Source organism: Corvus kubaryi, unplaced genomic scaffold (assembly GCF_017639235.1).
Source record: "Corvus kubaryi isolate FWS band 111438036 unplaced genomic scaffold, C.kubaryi_AGA036_p1.0 37041, whole genome shotgun sequence".
Classification (NCBI taxonomy): domain Eukaryota; kingdom Metazoa; phylum Chordata; class Aves; order Passeriformes; family Corvidae; genus Corvus; species Corvus kubaryi.
In genome coordinates this window covers 7878-21233 of record NW_024581018.1, presented here as the reverse complement: position 1 = coordinate 21233, position 13356 = coordinate 7878, and the positions used below count along the sequence as shown (strand labels likewise).

Below are 13356 nucleotides of genomic sequence, written 5' to 3'. Positions count from 1 at the left end.
AGTGGATCAGAACGGGTGTTCTAACCTAATTGTACAATGTATATATCCACCGTACTTTATGCCAAAGGGTCAAGTCCTTGCACAGGCCATTCCACTGCCCAAATACCTGCCCACAGATGGTCATATCCCAGCCATCTTTGGACTGAGGTTTTGGGAAACGATAAACCTGTAGTAGAATGTAAGCTCCATCACGGATCACATAAAATCAGTATCATGGGAATGACTGACACAGGTGCTGATGTGTCTGTCATTCCATTTGATAAGTGGCCTGCACAAAGGGAATTGCAGTCTCAGGGTATCACACAAGGGATTGGAGGTACCCAAATGGTGAAGCAATCCAAAAACACCATTCAGATTGAAGGTCCTGAAGGACAAATAGCGACACTTCGTCCATATGTCCTGGACACCAAATTCACCCTGTGAGGAAAGGATGCCATGTCTGAGTGGGGAACAAAAATTGATATCACCCCTAGACATCAAAATTTTCCCTTGCGGCTGCTGGAGCTGAGTGCCAACCACAAAAGCTAACTTGGAAAACAGATGCACCAGTGTGGGTTAACCAGTGGTCGCTAAAAGAAGAAAACTTAGAGGCACTCAAAACTTTAGTAGCTGAACAACTGGCTAAAGGGAATATTGTACCAACTAATAGCCCCTGGAATACACTTTTTTTATTACATGTTTGTAATAAAAAAAAGGGGAACAAACAAATATAGGCTCCTCCAAGATCTTAGAGAAATCAGTAAGGTTATTGAAGACATGGGACCCCTTCAACCAAGTATGCCATCACCTTCAATGCTCCCACAACATTGGCATTTAGCTGTTCTTGATATTAAAGATTGCTTCTTTCATATTCCACTCCACCCCTCGATTTGCATTTTCTGTGCCCTCTATTAATCGTGAAACTCCCATGGAATGTTACCATTGGCTTGTGCTTCCCCAAGGTATGAAAAATTCCCCAACTCTCTGCCAAGAGTATATTGCTAAAATTCTATCTCCCATCCGTGCCAAAGCAGAGAAAGCCATCATCCTACATTACATGGATGATGTGCTGGTATGTACTCCCAATAGTCAGTATCTTGAGCAGACACTTAACATGGTGATTGAGGCCCTAGAGGCCAAGGGCTTTGAATTACAACCAGAAAAAATGCAGAGAACAAGCCCTTGGAAATACCTCGGACTCAAAATCACAGAAACCTCTATCACCCCAACACCCGTCACCATTAATAATAACCCAAAAACACTAGAGGAAGTGCAACAGATCTGTGGGACACTGAATTATTTAAGGTCCTGGTTAGGACTCACCACAGAAGATGTAGCTCCTATTGCAAACCTGTTAAAAGGGGAAGGTGGTCCAGCATCCCCTAGATCCCTGACAAAAGAGGCAAGGCAGTCTCTCAAAAAGATACAAGAGATCATTTCCACCAGACTTTTTATGGATGGCTCGGGGGGTTCATCCTCCTTATTCTTCTCAGGCTCAACTTCCCTCCTTCAGTCCCAAATCTTCTACCTCCTCCCAGCCCCAGGCTGTGCAGGGTGTAAGAGGAATGGGGGGTTGCAGTCTGTTCATAACGGTTTGCCTCTGCAGCTTATTCCTCTCCACATTTTCCCCCTCCTGCTCCAGTGTCCCTCTGGGTCTGCAATCCTTCAGGATGAACCTGCTCTAATGTGAGATTTCCATGAGCTGCTGGTCCCACCTACCAAAACCTCACCCTGTACACCCAATACACAGAAAATACATAGTGGTTTTTTGTGTTTGTAGTACGGTGTCTTTATTACTTCTAGTCTAAGAGACAGTAAAATAGGTTTTAGTCACACAAACTGGAAGAGAAAATGCTGCTCAGATACAAGCAAGACCAGAACTGGCACTGAAATAAGCAGAGGGAAAATAAAGACAGGTCACATTTTGCTTTCCTGAACTCTCCATCTGGCAAGCCAGGAGAAGGATCAGTCAGAAATATCAGGTTCAGTGAGTTATGAACAGTCCCCTCCCACAGCTTGCTTTTAGTCTACATGAGAGGGGTAAAAATTGAACAAAGCTACTGCAGGTATCTGGCAATGTTTCACTTTACCTTTTCCAGTTTGAACTGAGCAAGTTACTACTTTGTGCAAGAAGTCTTTGCTCTGAGAGGAAAAAAATGAGATGAAGTCTAGACTTGGACCCAGTCTCTCACATCAGTAGGAAGAACACACCAGGAGACACATCTTCCCTCCAATCATAAGGTTTCAGCTTGTTTCTAAACTCATTCCTGAGTTTTTTGAGGGCTTTTTGGGGGTGGAGATGGTGGTGGAGGGAGTTCCAGGTTATCCCTTTTGCTTTGACAGAGAGGAAAACAAACTTCTTATTCCCATGCCAGAGATTTTATGTACTTAGGGAGATAAAAGTATAATGATTGGTGGGGGAGGATAAGAATTTCATAATCCACTTTTGTAGTGTTCCTACACTGATTCAGGTCTACTCATTTGTTTGCAATGTCAGAGGTACAGCTATACTGTATTCTAACATGCTGAGTAAAAAGAGGTCAGATATTTTATGGATTTAAGAGCAAAGGATTGCTAAAATAGCAGATGTCTCTTTGAAAGGAATTTCACTTAATTCTTAGATTTTATTTAACTTTTTTACAAGGGGAACTCTCATGTTCTGTGCAGCTACAAGGAATCCATCACCTGGACAGTGGAAAAACAGCCACCTGCTTCCTAAGGAACCACTCATCAGTGCATCTCTTCAGGTTTTGCTTGAATTCCTGATTCCTCAAGCTGTAGATAGTTGTGGCAGCTGGTGAGGGGTCAGTAGCTCTGACTGAGGAAGCTGTGACCAGTCCGGAGAGATGGTCCCAAAAGGAATCGCCTTCCTGAGGCCCGGTGTCTTCCCTCAGCTGCTGGCAGGAGGGCCCATGCAGAAGCTGTCAGCGCTTTAGTGATTGTCAGCTCGTGATTTCAGCTCAGCTCTGCAGGGCAGCCTCCCAGGCAGCCAGACCAGGGAGAGAAGAGAGGCCCGTGTAGCTGGTTCCGCATGAAGTAGCTTTATTGCTGGTCTGTACTCCAAGCGAAGGGGAGACTTGGGACGTGCTCTCTCAGTTGCAGGGGCAGAGGGCTAGCTCTTATAGGGATACAGGGGGTGGGTGTCAGAGGGTAAAGGCCAATGGGTTACAAAAGATCTGCATAGGGTCTCCCAGAGGATTCTGGGTCTGTCTTCTTCTCGCCATAACTGCAAAGTTAGCTGCCTTCCCGGAGGGGGTCCTGCTGGGAGATTGCTCAATCTCCTCATCTCAGCAGACGTCCTTCCAGGGCAGTGGCTGGGCATACGCTACAGTAGATGATGGGGTTGAGCATTGGGGTGATAACTGCACAGGACAGGGAAACCATTTTCTTCATGCTGGCCTTGGGTTGCAGGTGGATGATGCCAGCTGTGCTGTACAAAAGAGCCACCACCAACAGGTGAGCTGCACACGTGGAAAAGGTTTGTCTCTGGCCCACAGCTGATGGTATCTGAAGAACAGCATGGATAATGCGAAGGTAAGAGATGGCTATCAGAGAAAAAGGAATCATCACTATTATGACAACAGCAATAACAATCAGTAGTTCAAACAAGGCTGTGTCTGCACACAGCAACGTTAACACAGGGAAAACATCACAAAAGAAATGATTGACCATGTTTCTCCCACAGAGGGGCAGAGAGAACAACCATGTGGTGAAGCACAAAGCCACAGGGGCACCAGACAGCCAAGACCCAAGGGTCATCCTGACGCAGCGATCCCTATTCATCATGGTGGCATATTGCAAAGGATGACATATTGCCACTTGCCCGTCATAAGCCATTGCACCGCAGAGGAAACACTCTCAAGTGAGAAAAAGGACAACGCAGATGAGCTACAACTCACAATGCACAAGCTCTGAAGGAAATAATTTTTTCCTCCACCAGCAGAATCATGAGCATCTTGGGGATAATGCTCAGCCTGTAGCAGATCTGTCAAGGCAAGGTTCACATGAGCATGTGTAGGACAGAGTCAGTGGTTGTGATCACAACAGTTAGAGAGTTCCCTATCAAGGTGGCCACAAATGTGATGCAAATCAGTGTGAAGAGCTGGACCGGCGTCTTGCCATGAAAGGCAAACCCCAAAAGTGTAGATACAAAAATGCTACTAGCAAGGATTTTAACTGCTACAGTCACGGGACCAAGGGTCAGGATCCCCACTGCAACAGATTTTCTTGCTAGTTTCTAAGTCCATGAGAGACTTTTTTCTCTCACAGAAGAGGTAGCAGTTATGTAAACAACCAAACCACCTGCAACCTTGAAAAGTCTTGTTTATGGTACAGTAGAAAAATATTTTGACAATGGATGTTTTAGGATTTTAGCCAGTCACCCCCAAGGGGTGGGTGATCCTTGTCCAATTAGACTATGAAGAAAAAAGTCTTTAGCGGGGTGGAGGGGGGGTTCTGAGTGCAGGGGAGCCGGCCGAAGTCACGATATGAACACCGATATGATTTGAGCATCGTGCTCCTTTATTGTTTACCTACCCTTATATCTACTTTACAAAGATGATTCACGCCTTATTCCCACAGGACAGCCTCTAAGCAGCGGTGGAGCCGACCAGTGTATATCTTTTCCCAAGGCTGTTCAAGGCTGCCTGCTGCCAGGTGTCTTTCTGACCTATCTGCAGTCTGAGGCCCCTGCAAGGGTGCTTCTGCAGCAGCCCTGGGTTGCCCAGAGTCTCCTGGGGGATCATATGCCCCTGTTCCACAAGGAATCCCTCTAGAAAATCTATAAAAGAGTTTGTATAATAATTAAATAAATCAATCTTGCTGCACAATTCCTGCCTGCTGGATCTTCTCTCCTCCTCCTCCCTATGGCTGCGGGACACGGTGATATACCCTAGGGCCTAGGCCCCTGGTAATACAAAAGTAAGAAGTGAATAGTGTTGGTTTGGTTACCCGGCTTCATTTCCTCAACAGGTCTCATCCCAAAAGGGAAAAAAGCAGACCACACTACAAAAGGATTAGCAGCTGGGGACAGACTTGTGGACTAAAATGCAAAATGGGCAGCAAAATGAGGTTTCAAACACGTCATGAAACTTGGGCTGGATATGACAGTGACCTCTGAAAAAAATCTCAGCTGGAGAACCTGTTCAAGATCATCTTTAACAGTAACAGGCTGGGATTTGTCTTCCTGAAATTAGGTGAACAGAAGACAGACATACAAATTTCAAATGACCATTCTGTGTTCATTTTATACAGAAAGAAATTGATGCCACCAAAGGGCAGCTTACCTTAGAGTGACAGAATTATCTTTGATGAGACAGCAGAATTTCACTTTGGATGGGCTGGATTCCTCTCAGTTAACTTCAGCATCTAAATGTCTACAGACATCCAAGCGGGAGCTTAGATATCTTCATATCTTGGATACATATCTTCACTTCATATTTAATGATGAGAAAGATACCATAAGACAGACGCAGAATTTCTTTCCTTCTAACATGGATGTTCAAAGATGCAAGGATTGGTGGTATAATTATTAATGAAGTGAGTATGCAATATGCAAATACTAGATTTTTGGATACCTGGAATTGAAATTAATTTAATTTCTCGGGCCAGATGATATGGAGATCCTGTGGCTTTCTACCTGCTGGGTTGACTCTAGCAGAAGTGACCTACATATATTATTTCATTTTAACCCTGCAAAAGTAAAATCCAAACCTAAACAAGTTTAGGCTGCTAGAGGTGTTTGGTTGTTTGTTTTGTCAAATCATATAAAATCCATATTCTGAGTTTTTATATAAGATAAGCTCTGGGGAATAAAAAGATGCTCAGCATAGACACAGCTGCCCACATAAAAGTGGTCACCAGCATCTACACCTTGCTGCCTTTTTCTGGGAATTTGCCATCTCATCAGATCTGCTAAGAGAATTATTTGTCTGGGAAACTTCCTGGACTGTTTTAGCCAAAATATACTTGGCTGATTTTTGAAAGATACAGAAAGACAATAATAGAACCATAACTTTTTCTATATTTACACCATTGGGATTAAGATAATGTTGCCCACAAGACCTGGAGTTTAGTTTTACTCTAAGAGAACTAAGGATTAACATTTTCTTACAGGGTTCACATGTATGAGATAAAAATATATATATGTGCAACAAAAGTTCCAAACAAATAATGAAAATAAATTGCTTGGACTCTCATGAAAATATCTGTATGTCCAGTGGGATTTGGCTTCTATCCAGATGAAGGAGAACTCTTGCTTCCTACACAGCAGCTATACTGCATCATTAATAACGATAAAACAGCTTGAGATTTTGGAATCTGGGTTTTCAGGGTTTCTGAAAATGCCTTTTTCTTTTCCTTAACAATTACAAAATAGAAAATGAGGAGAAAGTATAGACACTGTGATTCATTTGTTCCACACATTTATCAGCAAAATAAGTAGCTAAAGTTGCCAAAGTTTTCTATAGACAATAGAAATAAGCAAGTGTACTGTCAGTATAATTAAAGTTTTTCCATCATAAACACTGAAAATAACATACTGATGCCAGAGATGTTTCTGTTGCTTTTGGATGAGTGAGTAATTCAGATGTAAAAATCCATATTGCTGGTGCTTAAAGGCGGAGTAGATTTCTCTTGTAGAATCTAATAGCAGCTCCAGGCTCCAATCAGAAAAATAAACCATGGAAACACATATGTGTTTTGGTTTTGCCTTAGGAACCAACTAAGAATGAGGAACGGAAAATTAAATATTACCTTATGTTACAAAAAGTGGTGGAGTTTTGTCTCTGTCTTCAAGAGGAGAAATAATTGCTCCTCTTCAAGGAGCAATAATTCTAAAGGCAGAGAGGAAGAGAAATTATGAATAAAGAGAATGAAAGAAAAAAACCCCAACTCCCTTCATTTTCCTCTCTAAGAGGAAGCATCTCTTCTCTGATTCCAAAGGCTCCATAGCAAACTGGTGGGGCTGTTTGAATTTTCATATGCTCCCAGTAGGATCCGGTCTCCAGACAGCAACTTGTTGGTATGATGAAATCGTATGTTACTTAATCTTTTTTTTAATCAACGGTTTTAGAACATACTAGCAGTCTAAGTGTAGGATAGGCAAAATTCCCTTATTCCTTATGCATGTTGAGTTGTAAGTGATATAATTGTTAAGAGTAATAATAGGATATTCTTTAATGCTTTTTCTTACAGCTTACTAATCTTAGCTAAATATGGCAAGAAATAGTATAATAAATACTTGTCTTACAGACCTGGTTTTTTTTCCTGCTTTTGTCCAATTTATTCTGGGAATGGGAAATTTCTTTTGGTAGATGTCTGCTTGTCTGCTGCTCATCTGAAGCACTTCCCATGATGGCATAGAAATTCAGTTTAAAACACAGGCGAAAAACTAAGTGACATGAATTCAAGACTGAAATATTCAACGCTGAATCAACTCCAGCAAAGTCAAGCTTTGTATCCTAGAAAGACAAGTCAAACAAGCGGTACAAAAGAAAACTCTTGTACCAGTGCATCACAGCTGGAAAACGTCACAGAGAAAACCCTAGTGTTCTCCTATTGTGAAAGGTTTGACTTGCACCCACCTCCCTGACTGTGCTCCAGGCAGGTCTGATGCTGCTTCTGCTCTGTCCTGAGCTCTGGCTTTCTCATTTGTGTGAATTCTCTCATTTGTGTAAATTCTCTCATTCCTGTGCATGCAAATGTCTGGTGGCCTGGCTTTGCTGGGTGCCAGGCTCTCATCCAGTGCTCTCGCACTCCAGCTCCTCAGGAGGACAGGACAGGGGGGAAAAAATGAGATGAAAAACCTCATGGGTCAACATAAAGACAGGGAGATCATTGACTGATTACCATGTAGGCAAACCAGACTGATTTGGGGAAAAATTAACTTACTTCCTTGCCAATCAAAATAAATTGGACGGTGAGAAACAAAACCAAAACTACATCACCTTCCCCCTACATTCCCTTTTTTCCTGGGCTCCATTTCATGGTATTTTTATTGATGATCTGGACAAGGGGATGGAGTGCGCCTTCAGTAAATCTGCAGGCAAAATTGGGGGGAGTGTGGATCTGCTGGAGGACAGGAAGGCTCTGCAGAGGGATGTGGACAGGCTGGATTGATGGGCTGAGGCCAGTGGTTTGAGGCTCAACAAGACGAATGCTGGGTCCTGTGCTTATGTCACACCAAGTGCCTTGGAACACTCCCGGCTGGGGCAGAGTGGTTGGAAAGTGCCTGGAGAAGAAGGACTTGGGGATGCTGGCTGACAGCAGATGAACATGAGCCCAGGTGTGTCCGGGTGGGCAAGAAGGCCAATGGCACCTGGTCTGTACCAGCTACAGTGTGTCCAGCAGGACCAGGCCAGTGAGTGTCCTTGGGTACTGGTGAGGCCACACCTCCAGTCCTGGGGTCAGTTTTTGGTCCCTCATGACAAGAGAGACATTGAGGGGCTGGAACATGTCCAGGGAAGAGAATGAAGCTGTGGAAGGGTCTGGAACACCAGGAACAATTAAGGGGGGCTCGGCCTGGAGAAAAGGAGGCTCAGGGGGGACATTCTTGCTCTCCACAACTCCCTGATGTGAGACTGTAGCCAGGTGGGGGTCAGGCTCTGCTCCCAAGCATCAAGCAATAGGAGAAGAGCAACTGGCCTCAAGTTGTGCCAGGGGAGTTTTAGATTGGATATTAGCAAAAAATTCTTCACTGAAAGGGTTGTCATGCACTAGCACAGGCTGCACAGGGCAGTCACCATCCCTGGAGAGATTTAAAAGATGTGTGGATGTGACAGGTGGGGGCACGACTTACTGGTGACCTTGGCAGTGCTGGATTAATGGTTGGACTTGAAGATCTTAGAAGTTCTTTGGAACCTAAAGAATTCTATGATTCATTCCTGAAAGTTTTATCTCCTCCCTTTACTGACCAGTGGGGGATTGTGGTAAGTTCGTAACAGTTTGTCTTCGCTGTTTCTTCCTCCTTCCATTTTTCCCCTGCTCCAGTGTATGTCCTCTCTGGGGCAGCAGTCCTTCAGGATAAATCTGCTCCAGTGTGGGCTGTCTCCAGGCCACGGTTCTTTTGGGGAATGGTCCACGTAGAGGATTCAGGCAGGCAGAAGTGTCCCTGACAGGTCAGGGGCTGCAGCTATGTGGTTGGACATGCCCGTGCTCAACTCATCCAGCCCATATGCTGCTGGGCCTGGCAAGCTCCCAAGCTATGTGAGCATAACCCTAAAATTAGTTTTGCCTTGCTCTAGCTCTGCATTTCTGTAAGTACAACTGGTTGTTCTAGTTTTTGCTCTTTTGTCAAAATAAAACAATGAACACCTGCGGTTTCCTTTCATATTGAAATGATTTTGGTTTGTTTTGCAATAGCTGTGAACAGTTGCTCCATCATCCTCCCCTACAGTGTGTGATGCATGTTTGCGCACACCTGGGTGTGGGTGGAAGTGTTTTGGTTGGCCACATAGGTATATTCCCTAAAGCATCTGGTTGGCAGTTTACAGGACAAAAGTGCATAAACTAATTAAGAATTATTATTTTTCAAATCTTCATGCTCTGTCTGAGCATGTTACGAAATGCAGTTATGAAAGCCAAAGCTCAAATGGAATTGCATCTGGTCAGGGATGTCAAAGACAAGGAGGGTTTCTGTACGTATCCACATGACAAAAGGCACACACAGCGCATTGGTGAATGAGCTGGGGAACCTGATGATGCAGGACATGGAAAAGGCTGATACACTGAATGACTCCTTTGCCTTGGTCTTCGCTAGCAAGACCAGGCTTCAGGAATCCCAGGCCCTAGAGATCAGAGGGAGACTGGAGTAAGAATGGTGCATCCTTGGTGAAAGAAGATATGGCCAGGGAATAACAGACATTATAGACAGGTAAATTATAGAATCAAAGAATTATAGAAGCATGGAATGGTTTGGGTCAGAAGGGACCTTAAAGATTATCTAGTTCCAATCCCCCTGTCCATGAACCTGCCCATGAACCCATGAGTGCTGAGGGCACTGGCTGATGTCATTGTCAGGCCATTCTCAATAATCTTTGAATAATCATAGTGACTGGGAGAGATGCCTGAGGATTAAAACAAAGCAAAAGACTCCTGTCTTTGAAAAGGGTAAGAGGCCTCAGAGAACTACAGGCTGGTCAGCCTCGCATTGGTCCCTGGGAAGGTGAGGGCGTACCTAAGTTACAAGCAGCCCCAATAAGAACTATCCTGTATGAAATAATTTCCTGTTTGTTCTCCAAATTTGTCCCCACGTGCACACACCCATAACTTTTATGCCACAGTCCTCCTTAGCTTGTATAGCATCTGGAAGATTGTTTCACATCCTGAAACACCTTTATGTTTTTTGGTGGCTGAGTCAGATGAATGAGATTGGTTGTGCTCTGTGTCTCATCACCGTTCCTCTCATCACTGAGTAACTGTTAGCCAGGTATCCTAACATAAAACACCACACTGCCATGCAGTATTAGATTTTCCTGAGTCCTTTTATGAAACTTTGGCTCCATAAAATGATCCCTCCTTGTGGGATGGGGGGGGGGGGGCAGAATTGGAAGGGTAAAAATGCAAAAATGCAAAAAGATTTGAGTGGAAATATTTTAATCAGGGAAAAAGGGGGAAGAAAGCAAACAAAACAACTCAAAGTAAAACAAAATCAAGAAAAACAAATGATGTAAAAACTCCCAATTGTTCATCACCAGTTGGTCTAAGCCCAATCAGTCTCTGAGCAAAGGTAGTCCCCCAAAAACTTTGGAATATCCCTTTGGTGTCTCAGCTGTTCCCCCTCCCATCTTCTTGCACACCCCCACCCTACTCACTGGTGGGGCAAACAATGTATAAGCACAGTTCAGCAATAATAACTACAATACTAATGTGTTATCAACACTATTTTTCATCAATGTATCCAAACATTGGACCATGTGAGCTACTGTGAGACACTTAACTCTATACCAGCCCAAGCAAGTACAACGAAATGGGAAAATATACCCAGTGACTTTAATGATAAATAGATCTGTACGTGCTTTTTATTCTTTGATTCTTCTGCTGGGAAGAATTCTTCTGTGCAGCTCTCCAGGTATTGGTTTAAAGTTAATTAGAATACATGGGATGCCAAACATAATGAACTGATTTTTGTTACGAGAACTTTCTGTTCTGATGGTTCCATACTTGGACTAAATTAAGTCATCACTGAAAGGGTTGTCCAGCCCTGGCACAGCTGCCCAGTAAAGTGGTGGAGTCATAATTCCTGGAGGGATTTAAAAGCCATGTGGATGTGGCACTTGGGGACATGGATTAGTGGCCTTGGCAGTGCTGGGGGAACAGGTGAACTCAAATATCTCAGAGGTAATTTCCGACCTAAACCATTCTATGATTCTATGGTTTATGCAGAAAATTATTTGAAAACCAAATGTTCCTTTTTAATTTTCAATGTCTCTTTCACAGTCTTGTTTTTCAGAGTATAAATAAGAAAGTTGAAAGTGGGTGTTAAGATGATCTATTGGATTGAAACTGGTCTATCAAAGCCTATCAAAGTTGATTAAAGCCTTAGTGCAGCACAAATCCAATAAGAATGGAAATTCACTGCTGAAATGACTGACTCCATTGGGCTCACAGAGGCTTAAACTTGCCAGGTAAATTAATCTACAAACACCAGAGGTTTATGTCCAAAAAGGAGACAGAAGAATCTCCTGTTACTTTATTCAAATAAAGGGAAAGGCCATGGGGCATTCCCCTGGGGTCTCCCAAATTGTTAGAGGATGCAGCCCCCTTTTTATCCCAATTTCCTGGCTACATTTCCCTCTCTCTTTCCCCACTGGCTGACGTACTTGAGAGGTACAGACTTCCCGAATTGCCTAATACAGACCCCGTCTAATGTATACCCTCCTTTTTCTTTTCCTATGGAATTTATGGTTCTTCCCATTGCTTCTTTCATCTATCAGTATCTATCTTTACCTATCACCAGACCCACACTTTGTTTGTAAAGACAAATCTATCTCATTCCTTTCAAACTGAAAAGTAGAATAGTGTTTATGCGAGGATAAATCCCACCACCCACACCCCAGATCCAAGCTGGGTACAGTCTTTGCAAAGGAAAGGGTTGCACAGCGGTCATATGGTCACATGCATTTTGGTCATAACCCGTTGCTGAAAGCGTAAAAACTTTGCACAAGGTGACAGGAAAAACATAATAATGATACAGTGCTGTCTTGGGGTAATTTTATTATGCTACGCTATTCCTGATTGTCTGCTTTATGCCCAGAAATGGCTGCTCAAACTTTAAGGTGGGTCCAGGGGAGGGGCGGAAGCCTCGGAGCGCCTGAGTGGGCTTTGTTCAAAGACTCTCTCCCAGGCATGCTTGGTTGCTTTGTTGCTTAGCTAGCTCATTCTTTCTTGGTAACTTAAGCAAGGAGTTTCTTTTTTTTCACCTTTCCCTGGACTGCAGCAGCAATCCTTTGGTGCTTTTTGGTTTTTGTTTCTTGAACTGTAGCGGCTTGGTTTTGGGCTGAGATCACTGAGACGATTGACCGGGACCAACGGGAGCCTGTGGGAGCCGCTCCAGTCAGCCCAAGACCTCGGGAAAAGCTCAACCAACAAGAGAAAGGACACCAAAATTTACCAGCTTCATCTGTTGTGAGGAGGAGACCAATGCCAGAAGTTCAACAGGTTCCCATCTCTTTTCCCTGAGCTGCTGCATGAATTCTTTTTCTTTTCCTTCCCTGAGGCACAGGGGCTGGCCACCATTTTGCCCCCCTTTTGCCACATGGTCGGTCGTATTTTTTTCTTCCCCTGGCATTTTGAATTGTTTGGTTCTGCTGTGGGTGTGTGGGTGTGTGTGGGTAAGGTTCTGAAAGTTCAATATCTAGCATTTATTCAATTCTTTTTCCCGTGCTGTGCAGGCACTTTGGATTGTCAATAAACAGGGGTTTTTTCACTTTCACCCACTGGCATTCATTTTTCTCATTGGCAAAAGGGATTACTGAAGCCCTTCTCTTTAGAGGAAACACTCATTCCAGAGCATTTTCTCTTAAATTTGTCTCTAAACCGAGACAAATGCCATTGAGAAAAACATTTTTTTCCTTTTCCAGGAAGTTCTTTAGCATCTTTGAGACAGTCACTGTGGGGTAACACACATAAACAAAAGCTACATAACCCAAACATATGTGGAGGACTGAAGCTGAGGGTGAACTTTCCTTACCAGTGTAATAACTGAACTCCTAGTCACTGTCATTAGATAATTAAATAAAGGCACCAGAAATGGTGAAATCTGGAAGTTGGGAATGCTGGAAAGTTCCAATAGAAGAAATTCAGTCACCACGGTATTGTGATAAATGAGTGAATGATGAATATTGTCTTTTGCATATAGGATTTTAACATATACTATGT

The 13356-nt window shown here is 43.5% G+C and overlaps 1 pseudogene; it reads right to left on the bottom strand.

Moving 5' to 3' along the window:
• Positions 1-2630: 2630 nt before the first annotated feature.
• Positions 2631-4724, bottom strand: LOC121661007 (annotated as a pseudogene).
• Positions 4725-13356: the final 8632 nt, after the last annotated feature.